At 35.4% G+C, this 12,562-nt stretch overlaps 1 protein-coding gene across 6 annotated transcripts in view; it reads right to left on the bottom strand.

The window, feature by feature from the left end:
• The window catches only part of Dlgap1 (DLG associated protein 1), an 879,880-nt gene that overhangs the window by 768,847 nt on the left and 98,471 nt on the right, over window positions 1-12,562 (bottom strand). For all 6 annotated transcript variants that reach the window (XM_047526690.1, XM_047526689.1, XM_047526695.1 and 3 more), the window contains exon 2: window positions 922-1,079. The gene's annotated coding sequence lies outside the window, so the exon portion shown is untranslated. The remainder of the gene's footprint in view (window positions 1-921; window positions 1,080-12,562) is intronic.

Below are 12,562 nucleotides of genomic sequence, written 5' to 3'. Positions count from 1 at the left end.
TGGATGAATAAGCATCTCAGAAGACATGGTACTCATCTACATATTTGTTCTTTCTAATTTGTGTCTCAGAGGTACTGGCTTAGGTCTTGAGTCTTAGATCTTTGAAATGCAAAATAACTTGTATACTTGAGAAGGAAACCTTTGAATGACCTTCATTTCTCAACATCTGTCCACCCAAGATAGTTTCTTGTCATGGTCACACACCTGTGCCCTTAGCTTCTGTTCTCAGGAATCCCCTGGTATGCACTTCTAAGAGATGCAAACTCATGTTTGCTCATCTTCTCCCCAAAGAAACCCTAGAGTAAGGACTCCTATTCTGCCATCTGATTCAACTTTATTGTCTTCTCTAGATGGCAATTTTGTTTTGAATAATAAGCCCTGACTAAAATGTCTGACAATATAGTACCCTGGAACAAAAAAAATTGAAGCTGAGGCAAAGATATGTAGAAGTAAGCTTAAATGCACCAGCAGTCCATACATGTAAAGCAAGTTCAGCTTGGGAAGAATCTGCATATAGATAATCACAATAGGTACATTTTCATCATTACCAATTTCAAGGAGATAGCCCCTCCATTTTACAGTTATTGATTTTATAGTAGTAAAACAACATAGATTGTAGCAATTATAGGTTTCATTAAAACTATATTACAGTCTTCTACAAGAAGAATTCTTGCCTTGAAATTCCACTTGCACTCAATTTTAAATCTCTATACTTTCACAAATAATAAAAATATCTTCAAATATATCACCATATGTTTGGCTAATAAACAACTCAATGTACCACTGACTTTCTCTGATAGCCGATTTTTCGCCTCCACATATGCTTATTTATATGCTTTTCCAAATTATAAGAAATACTTCAGAACAGGTCATGACATTAAATGTCATGCAAAAACAGTAAATATATTTTTAAACTCTTACCAGTCTTAGTGAGACAAGTGTAGTTCACTCTGCAAGAACTCCATTATCTGGGATTTTATCTGAGCAAACTGATGTATGCTGGTCCCTTCAGGATGTGTCCCAGGAAAAGTCTAAGTGGTAATCACTTGAAGAGACTCAAGAGGACTATTCACAATGTGCTAAAATAGAGAAGGGGACAAAAAAAGGATGCAAATCTGTTAATATAGATTCATATTTACATTATCAATATTACTTTTTTAATCACATGAATAGCAGGCTTAGTCTTATTTTTTAACAAAATAGTTCAGAGGCAGGTTAGTCTAGTCATCAAGAGAAAGAGCTTTATATGATAATTAAATAAATGTAAGGAGTTTCAAAATCCCCAGTGGATGCCTGAAACCTCAGATAGTACGGAACCCTAATATACTATCTTCTTTACTTGCATACTGATGATAAAGTTTAAGTAATAAATGAGGTACAATAGATTAACAACAATAACTAATAAAATATAACAAATATAAAAATACACTGTGACAAAATTGCCAGAATCACTACTCTTGCACTTTGGCGATATTATTAAGTAAAATAAGAGTTACTTGAATGCAAGCAATATAATATCAGACAGTTGATCTGAGAACCAGGATGGCTACAAATGACTAACATGTGGGTGGCATGTATAGCATGCATACGCTAACAAAGAAATAATTCATAACCCATGCAGGATGGAACAGGACAGCACTAAATTTCAGTGTGCTATTCAGAATAGTGTGTACAATTTAAAATGCATGAATTACTCATTTCTATAAGTTCTATTTAATATTTTTAGGCTATGGTTGACCATAGGTAACTTAAACTACAGAAAGTGAAACCACAAATAAGTGGGTACAACTGCGTATTAAAAATAAAAAAAAAAATAGTAGGGACTTTGAGTCAGAGGGTCAGGCTTAAAGTCACAGCCAGGTCACCTACCTGGCTTCTTTGGATAACCATGTATGCCCTCTGCAGAAGACACTGAAATGAAGAAATGCTTCTACCACAATAGTCCTCAATAAAGAGTAGTTATTTTATCCCTTCCATCATTTTCTTATTTTTCTGTTCTTAGTTAAAAATTATGAAGGAAGACAAAGGATTGATCACATAATATAAAATATCGGGTGGTACGTTTTAGAAATTATTTCAATTGACTCTCAGATGAATGTTACCATTTTTGTTTTACAAATCAGGGAATTGGGAATTTGCCACAGTCAGACAACAACAACAACAACAACAATAAAACTAGTGGAGCTGGCTCTTCAGTCATGTCTGTCTAATTTAAGTTCATGTACTTCACTTTTCACACAAGAAAATAATTATACCCTGATAGTGTAACAATTGAAATATCTAAATCATTCAAAGTCCTGACCCTCTAAAAATTGTTCTAAAACATTGGAAAAGACAAAAGATGTGTTTCTTTTCTTAAGTCAGTATAATGTTTGATTACCTAACATAAATTATTTTGTCTAAAAATAAAGAAATCTACAAACCAATATTTTCTGTGAATATCAATGCAATGGAAAGAAATTTAAGAAAACAGAGTGTAACATCACATTAGAAAATAATGCTGTAGCTTAGTGGTAGAACACTGGCTTAGTATGCACAAGCCTTGGGTTAGATCCACAGCACCAAAGCAAGAAAATATATATACAACCTAGTGGGATTATTATAAAATTCCAAGTTGGTTCACACTAGGAAATCTTTTAACACCATACACAATATTTGCTCATTTTAAAATCAAATTGTATTGTGTGCATGTATGAATATGTATAACAAATTCCATCAATAGTACAACTCTAATTCAACAATAAAAAATTTAAAAAAATACTCAAGAAACTAAAAGTAAAGACACTTTTAACAAGAAAACACAAACACACACACACACACATACACATATATATCTTCCTCAATCTTAAGTCGTGTCTTACTTAATTAGAAAAAACTAGAAGCATTTCTATTCAGATCAGGAATAGAATGCCCAATATTTTCATTATTATTCATCATTATGTTGAAAGTACTAGCAAATACAATGAAGCAAAATAAGTCAGTTAAAGGTATTAGAATTGGTAAGGAAGATAAAATTCTCTCTACTTACAGGTGATATGATTCTAGAAATAACTAACTGTTGTCTCAAATAATAAAATAATTTAGTAAGACAATATAACATAAAATTAATATTCAGAGACTGATAGATTTTTAGAACATTGCATTATAAATAAATAACCACACCAAAGAGTCCTGGGAAGAAACAAAACTAAGTAATTTTCAGACAGTATTGTCACTATGTACTCCAAGAGTAAAGACAAGAAGAACTGTAACACACATAGCTAAAGATTTGTTTTTCACGAGGGTATGAAATTGTAATTGTGAGGTTTTTCATATGCATTTCAGGATTGTGCAAATGATTAAATATACTGATAATGCTAACAAGGGTTTCTCAATGTTAACAAGTAGAGTTATAAATAATAAAAGGGAGTTGGTCAGAATGAACCCTAGGATGCTGAACTACAATGGCATCTATCACTGTAAACTCAGGGTTTTGTTTTGTAGGTGTGTGTCCATGTACACATAAAATGATAGACAATAGGTTTAGATATGTGTTTACACATGCATGTATACACACACATATTTCCTAGCTCAGTCAGGTGAGAGAAGACATAGAATCAATTGCAAAAGAGCAATGGGTACACCTAGAACCCAGACTGTGACTTCCAAAGACTTTCTTCAGTGAAAAGAACAAAAATACTTAGACAAATAGCTGATTTCAACAACAGGGAAGGGTGAATAAGAATAGGAAACACAGCAAGATGAACCTGCAAGATCCTGTGGTGCCAAAAAGGAAGCAAGCGCTTTAAATTCGATGGATGTTACAGGGGCACAGGAACTAACCTAAAGAAGCCAAATCTAGAATAATGTGAGCAACAAACTAAATATAATAATGAAGTTTATCTCACAGAAGAAAATCAATATACTTGACTCTATACTACAAATAAATAAGGATGAGACAACCCATTCTTAGAGTAGAATTCAAAACTAATAAATCTAGAATGAATGATGAAAATAGAACATCACAATCCCAAAAACACAATGGTCCCAGCTACTCAGTAGGCAGAGGCAGGCAGATAGTAAGTTCAAGTCCAAACTGGGTAACATAGCAAGACCCTGTCTCAAAATTAAAATATTAAAAAGGGCAGGGGATATATCTCAGTGGTAGAGCACTTGCTTAATAGCTTAATATGTGCAAGATCCTGGATTCAACCCCCACTACCACACACACACACACACACACACACACACACACACACACACATACACAAGATAGCAATTCTTTAGAGGCAAGAATTATTAATGGAGGTTAAAATTAGCAGTAAAAGTACAAGAGAAAATACGATATTGGCATAATCCCAAACTGTCTCCCTATAAGATACTCATTAATTACCAGAGGAAAAATGAAAAATGCATTGTGGATAAGACTGATAAGCTCCACCTCTTTAAGGTAAACAAACTGAGCATTCCTGAGAATGAGACATATCAATATCATTTATATCCTAATACCATGTACTTTGGTCACACCAAAACAATACAGAGGGTCCTTGACAAATTACAAGTAGGATTTCCATATGATCCAGCAATCCTACATCTCAAGACATATCCAAAGAAATAAAATCACTACCTTGAAGAACTCTCTGCGTGCCCGTGATTATTTAGCATGATCCCAATAGCCAAGATGTGGAATTAACTTGCATTTCTTTCAATGTATGAATAACAAAATATGAATAATAAGTATGAATAATAAAGAATATTATTCAACTTTTTAAAAAAGAGGCAATCTTGCTATTTACAGTAACATGGATGAACCTGGAGGATATTACACTAAGTGAGTGAAATAAGCCAGTCACAGAAAGAAACAATGTATAATCTCTATTACACTGGAATCTGAAAAAAAAATACTCAAACTCATAGAAGCAAGAAAGGAGAACGGTTGGTGGGGTGGGGTGGTCTGATGTGGGGATGAGAGATGTTGATCAATGGGTACAGATGAATAAAAACAAAAGGAAATCCAAAAACTATTATATATTGGTATATTTCTAAAATTTACTGTTCTACAGAAACAAAGAACAAACTACTGTTATATACAATATGGGTCACCACACAGAGATAAAAGTGAGTAAAAAGTTCAAGAGAATATAGCATATTATTTCATTTATAAGAAATTCCATTTTTATCATTGATTCATAGTGAAAAAACTAATTTATAGTGCAAAAACCTCATTTCTAGTGAAAATGTTCAGTTGTCTAGAGGTGTACTTACAATTCTGTTCACCAACTTTGCCAATTATGTCGGATAATACTGTGTATACACAGTCATTTACAGATTCAGAACCAAATGAGGTGCTTCCATAGGATGATTGTATTTCCCCTAGAATTTGACAGATTTCATAGCATGCATATATTTTGGTCCATGATACTGCAGGGGTCCTCTTCCGACCTTTGATCTACTCTGTTTTACAATAAATAAAGTTTTCCCCGTTCCACTGAATCTAACTCTTTCTGTTGCCATTACCAATTGTTCAAATTGTAGGTTTGATCCAATACTGAAGCATTATTAGAATACAGGTCATGGCATGCTATTATTTTACTAATTAAAAGATCTCCAGGAGACTTTGGAAGGAATATAGGCTGCTCTACAGAAATAGTGACCACTGAAATCACAGTCCCAACATGCACTAACGGGGAGCATACTCAAATATCCATTTCTTTAGGAGCTTAGTGAAAAATGGAGAGAGGGTCACAAAAGTAACCTACAGAGAGTATAAAGGTTATATCAGCTCATAATTGGAAAGAAATGCTACTTTATCAGACAATCACCAATTCTGCTTTTATGATTCTCTGCCAGTGTTGTAATCACCACAGACAGGGATATTAAGGAAGAATTACATAAACCTTTCTTTGACCAATTGTTTGCTGGTTGCTGTAGATTAAACACTGCCACGGGCTTATAGTGGCTGGCAACTCACACTGTGAAAATTCACTGGGCCTTGCTACCTCACTAGCTGTGCTCCACAGAGCAGAAAATTAAGCTTGACATATTGGGGGAGGAGTTTTTTGGTTTATAAGAATTTGTAAAAATAGCCACACTTATATATTTTAAGGTTGCATTTGTAAGTTCTTACAGCTCTGAGATAAACAATTAATTTTATTACACATAATAAAATCTTAGAGCATTGTGACATAAAATCTAGCTAATGTTCCCGTGGGTGAATAGATTTCTGTTCTAATTAAAAAGATATATACATAGCCAATAATATTTCTGAATCTATGACACTGAAATAAACTGAAAAAAAAAATCAGTATCTACAAACCATGCATTTCTGCTTCAGTTTATTCCGATTCCTCTTGAATAAAAATAAGTCTGAATAGCTATCATTCATCAATGTATCAGTTTCATAATGAATAAATTAGATTTGTTGTATAAATGTGGTGCAACAAATGGAATCATTAATCTAAATATATGAGGCACAGATTCATTTCATACATTTTGTTTCAACTATGCTAAAATTAAAACAAATACTCTTCCTTAGTAAGGAGATTACTTAGGCATATTGAAATATTTAAATGCATTTTTTCTCTTTGTCATAAGCAACTGTACTTTGCTATAAGAACCATACCTGACTGATAACTATGTCACAATTTATGAACCTGGAATAAAACTATCAGGTACAGAAATTGTTGACAGAATAAGATGGTTAGAGAAAAATATTCACAGTAAAATATCTCACAAGAAAAGTTCCCACGGCTTTGGGAATAGCATCAGACTAGTATTTGAATTACTCAGAGGACCTTTATCACTTCATCAAAAGATGAACTGCCTCCCTACCTTCACTCAGCAGGATGGATGTCTTTCTTACCTGACTTGGTTGTGACATGCAACCTAAAAGATCAATTGTATGGGCTTCGAGATACTATCTGCAATATTACAGGTCATTTACTACATATGCCAAGAACTCCTGCCTTCAGAGACACATTCTCCCAAATCTCCCCCTTGCCTTATGTTCTTAGGCTTCATGTGTGTGCACAGTTAGAATTCTCACTGCTGCTTTTTACTAACATGGCCTGAAAAGGCACCTCTGCCTTCTTGAAGTTCTATCTGTCAAGCTAATAACATTTACTTAGCACCTGCTCAATGAATGTCACTGTCCTGCTAAATGTGCAGGTTACAGACACACACAGGATATCAGTGGCTCTCCTTTAACAAAGATAATGTCCCATGATCCCTGCTTGTTTGTTTTATCAAATAGCCCTGATACCTGATATTTCCTTCATCTCCTAGTATCATACAACCTCTCCTCCACTTACCCACACCTGACATCCTGTCCACAGTGAAGGGAAGCTAACAGTCCTGTACCCTCAACAGCCATCACCCAGATCTTGTATTCCCCTGTTGCCTGAGGAATTTAAAACATACCTCACAACTAATATTTCTGCAAACCAAGTCTTAGTCTTAATTCTTTTTTTAAATTTTATTCATAGTTTACATGAGCAGAATGCCTTTATTTTGTTTGTTTATTTTATGCAGTGCCTCACACATGCTAGGCAAGCGCTCGCCCCATTACTCTTTATTCTTGACTTGAGTTTCTTCCTCCTTGATTTTTCTGGCATAAATATCTCCATTACTTTTGTATATGTGGATGTACACTTCTGGGAGGAGGGACCCTTGGACGTTCTGAGCATTCAGTATTCAGCAGACTGTGTATAAGTCATGCAGTTGGATTATAGGCGTTTCTCACACACTCTCAAGTCTTCTGGTCAGAAGTACGCATTAAAAGACTATAATCAAGTACAGTGATTAAATGCAAGAAAGCTGAGAACATGGACAACAATTCTGACTCTTAGTAAACTCTTCTGTTTTAAATGATCTAACATAAATCAGAACTCTAGCAGGGAAATACGAATCACCACACACCAAAAGCTGCTTCTGTTTATCAACCCGGCCTTCACATCACTCAGCTGCTTGTATCAGGTTTGTTTTGCTTTGTTTTATCTTGCTCTTCCTTTCTCTCTAGGTCACAGGAGATAAGGAGGCTCAATAAAGGCTTCCTACTGAGCAGGGGGCAGCAAGTCACAATTCCTTGAAGATCACCTACCCCAAGCTGACATGCTTTCAATGACCTGAAGTAGCTGCATCTGTTCAGTCAAGTTATTACTAGCAGCTTTGAGATGAGTCTCATATCCAGCAAAACAACCATAAAACAGGCTCCTTCCAGTCCTCAAAAGGCTGCAGCCTAAATTTGATTGGCAGTTTGAAGGTCTGACTTTCTCCATCACAAGATAATTTCATCCTCCTTGTGGCCTTTTGGCTTTTGGTTATTTATTTTTTTTCAATGAGCAATTTTGCTCAGAGAAAACAGTATTTTCAGATAAAGAATGAAAGGATTTTGTGTTCTAAAAATGTGAAATTTGAATCTGTATATATCATTATATATGATATATAGACAGATATATAGATATACATACAGATATATACAGTGTGTATACCACACATAATATATGCAATTAGAATATATAATACATGCAATTATCATGCACACATAATATATGGATCTGTACACTTTATATACTAATATGTGTTTAAATATGCATATTTTCCCCACTCTGTTTCTCAACATATTTTTTTTTTGTCCTGAAGTTCAGTGTAGGGATCATCATGTTTAATGTGATTAGCACATATCAGCTTTTAGGCACACTGAAATTACAAATTTTCTTTCCCTCTGGGAAACAAATTAATAGATAAACATGAGAATTGAAATTTATAATTGCTAGGTTGCTGCTAATTACCATAAATTTCATCCTAAAGATGAAGTAGGTTTTGGGGCCAGATGGATATGAATGAGTGAATGAGACTTTCTGGCTGAGGCATAACAGCAACATCCTTAACTGGCTATCGCTGTGCTAGCACAACTGACCGTGTAGCACTGTGACAGCACCGGATTGTTGCCCTTCATCTCCATGGATCAAGATGAACTCTGCACCTTCATCTCTATAAAGCACCGTACACATCTATGCATGTACATGTCACAACAGCTGCTCAATATTAAAATTATGTGCTGAATTTTTAATAATGTTCAGCTACCTAAAAGAAACTGGAGTTACACACAGCCTCCTTACTTTTCCTACAATTATTCTCATCTAAAAAAAGAAATTTCTTCTAGCCACACATAGGAATGGCTAAAATAAAAAAAAAAATAGTGAAGACATAAAATTCTTACCAGATCCTGGTCACTCCCACATTGCTGGTAGGAATGTAAAATTGTACAACCACTTTGGGAAGCAGTTTGGCAGGTCTTATAAACCAAACAGGAGCTTAACATACAACTCAGGAATTGTACTCTTGGGCATTTGTCCCGAGAAATGAAAATTTATGTTCATACAAAAACCTATACACAAATGTTTATAGCAGCTTTACTCAAAGAAGCCCCAAACTGGAAACAGCCAGATGTCCCTCAATGAGTAATCCATACCACCAAATACTACTCAGCAATAAAAGAGAACAATTGGTACACATAACAGCTTGGATGCAGCCCAAGGAAGTAACTGCATGTAGTCAGCCTTTAGGGACTACATATCACAAGATCCCCTTTATATAATATCTCATAATAATAAAATTATAAATATGGGAAACAGATTAGTAGTTGACAGGGATTAGAGATGGAGGCTATGTAGCTTTAAAAGGAAAACACAAGGAAGTTATGGATCTTGATTGTACAGGTGGTCACACATATATAGATAGGAAACAATTTTTTTAAATCAAATAGAATGTGCACACACATACAGAGAGAGAGAGAGAGAGAGAAAGAGAGAGAAACAAGTAATGTACTATAATTAAATAAGTTGCTACCTTGGGAAAAACCTAGATTAAAAGTACATATGTCTGTCTCTGTCTTCTATTGTATTCCATTGGTTTTCATGCCAATACCCTGCTGGTCTTGTTACTATCACTCTGTAATATAGGCTGAGGTCAGGTATCGTGATGCCTCCAGCCTTATTCTTATCAATCTGAATTGCTTTGGCTATTGTGGGTCTTTTATTCTTCCATATGAATTTTAGGATGCTCTTTTTCTAGTTCTGTGAAGAAATGTCACTGGCATTTTGATGGGGATCATCTGACCCAGCTATTCCACTCCTTGGTATTTACCCAAAAGAGCTGATATCAACATAATATAATGATACCTACATTCAAATGTTGATGGCAGCACAGTGCACAACAGTCAAATGAGGAACCAGCTGCGGTGTCCTTCAATAGATGAATGGAAAAGGAAATGTGGTATATATACACAAAAAAGTTCTACTTGGGCAAAAAGAAGAATAAAATTATGTCATTTGCTGGTAAATGGATGGAACTGGAGATTATCTTGCTAAATGAAATAAGCCAGATGCATAAAATCAAGGGTTGAATGTTTCTCTCTCATGAGAAACCTAGAGACAAATAAAAATGATGGGGGAATCTCATGAAAATAGAAGGGAGATCAACTGAGCAGGAGCAAGGATAGGAAGAAAATGGGAGGAATGTGAAAAGAAATTGACCAAACTGTACTACATGCATGCATGAATATATTACAATGAATCCCACTTTTATGTATAGTTACAATGCACCAATTAAATAAATAAGTAAACAGAAGGAACCAGCAGAATGAAGGGGCTCAAGGGGGAGGAAAGAAGTGAAGAAAAAGGGAATTAGTAGGGAATGAAATGAAGCAAAATATGTTACATGTATTTATGAATATGTTGCAATTATGTCACAAATACCCCACTATTATGTAAAACTACAATACACTAACCAGAAACATTTAAACAATAAGAAAAGAGCAACAAACGCATGGGAGATATAAATATATATAAATTCAGACACACACACATACATATGACAATTTCCTATGAGTTCATAATTTCAAAATAAAATGTTATAGAAGTTAAAATGAGAAATCTTATCTTGAATACCCCATAATTTTCGTGCTATTGCTCTCTGCTCCCCTTCTGCTGTCTTTACAACAATCTTCTTAAATGTTATGCTTGCTGCCTCTAAAGTCTTCTACAAAACATTCTTAAATCTGCTATAGTCGCTGCTCTGATCCCTCCACCAGTTCCAATGAAGTTGGCCTTGTCAAGGTCACCAATGGCATTCACATGACTAAATTCTAGTTCTCCCTATGTCAAAAAACTGACAAGTTTACATGACTAGGAGCACAAGAAAAAAATGCCGGTGAAATTTTCTCTTATTGCATGTTGTGTCCAATCTATCAGATAATTCCATTGACTCTACTTTCAAAATATATCCTGAATCTAAGCAATCCCCACCATTTTGACTCTTATCATACTATTTTTGCCCCTGTCATCTCTTGCCTGAATTTCTAAAATAGCTCACTCTCTACTCTGCTCTCATTCCCTTTAGTGTATGGTCAACACCCAAGTGACCCTTTTAAATAAAAGTTACAGTGTAACATTTCTCTGCCCAATAGACCCAGTGCTATTGGTCCTTTGTTACTTTTCTAAACTCCTCCCTTTCTTCTATCCCTTTTGTTTGCTCTGTTCTAGTCTCCTTGCTCTTTCTAGAATATGTCAAGGACCTTTGTAATTGTTACTCCTTTGACATGAGACATTATAACTTCTCCCTTCTGTATTCAGGTGCTCAGATGACACCGTTTTAGATGGATCCCTACCATTCCGTACCTTATTATCATCCATAGGACACCTAATCATGGATGGATAGATAGATAGATAGATAGATAGATAGATAGATAGATAGATAGATAGATAGACAGATCTCCCAAGATCTATCATGATGGAAGAAGGCTTGGTCCACAGGGTGACACTATTAGGAGGTTGGAATCTGTAGGAGATGGAGCCTACTGGAAGCTCCTTGGATCACTGGGCCATGCTCTTGGTAAATAGCTCCCATGACGGGATTATTATAGAAGCCTGAGTTTGGTCCCACTCAGCTCTCTCTCTCTGCTCCTGATTCAAGATGCAGTCACTTGCTGATTTTTAAAGCCCCCCTTCCATTGCTATCCACACCATGAGATGACATGGCTGAGGGACAGGGTTTGCCAACTCTGCCTTTTGCATTCTGGACTTTGAAACTCCCAAATTGGGAGCTAAATAAATTTCTCTTTGCCTCATGATTAGTACATTTCAGGTAATTCTCTGCTATAACATAAAGCTCTCTACACATACACATGAACACACACACACACACACACACATATGACATGCCATTTGTTGTTATCTGTGAATTCCTAGTAGAAGCAAACTTCTCAGGTCAGTTTTTGTCTAGTTGGTTGGTTGGTTTTCACTTCTGTATTCCTAGAGTCTAAATCATGCCTGAAACATAGAAAGTACTCAATAAGTAATTATATTAAAAATAAAGTATTTAACTAGTTATGCAAATAATTCTCTACTTCCAAGTAAGATAATAATCGGAGTGGTCTATACTGAGAAATCTTAAAAGTCATAGAGAAGGCCATTGGCTCTGTGACTGTCACGTCTGGTGAGAGCAGCTGACACCACTTCAATGATCCAAAGTCTGCAGGTGACAGCACCTCCCCACTGAACAACAAAGAGGCCCCCAGAGAGCA

The sequence above is a fragment of the Sciurus carolinensis genome, chromosome 15, assembly GCF_902686445.1.
Source record: "Sciurus carolinensis chromosome 15, mSciCar1.2, whole genome shotgun sequence".
NCBI lineage: Eukaryota > Metazoa > Chordata > Mammalia > Rodentia > Sciuridae > Sciurus > Sciurus carolinensis.
Note: the sequence above shows the minus strand (reverse complement) of the source record. Positions and strands in the feature narration are given on the sequence as shown.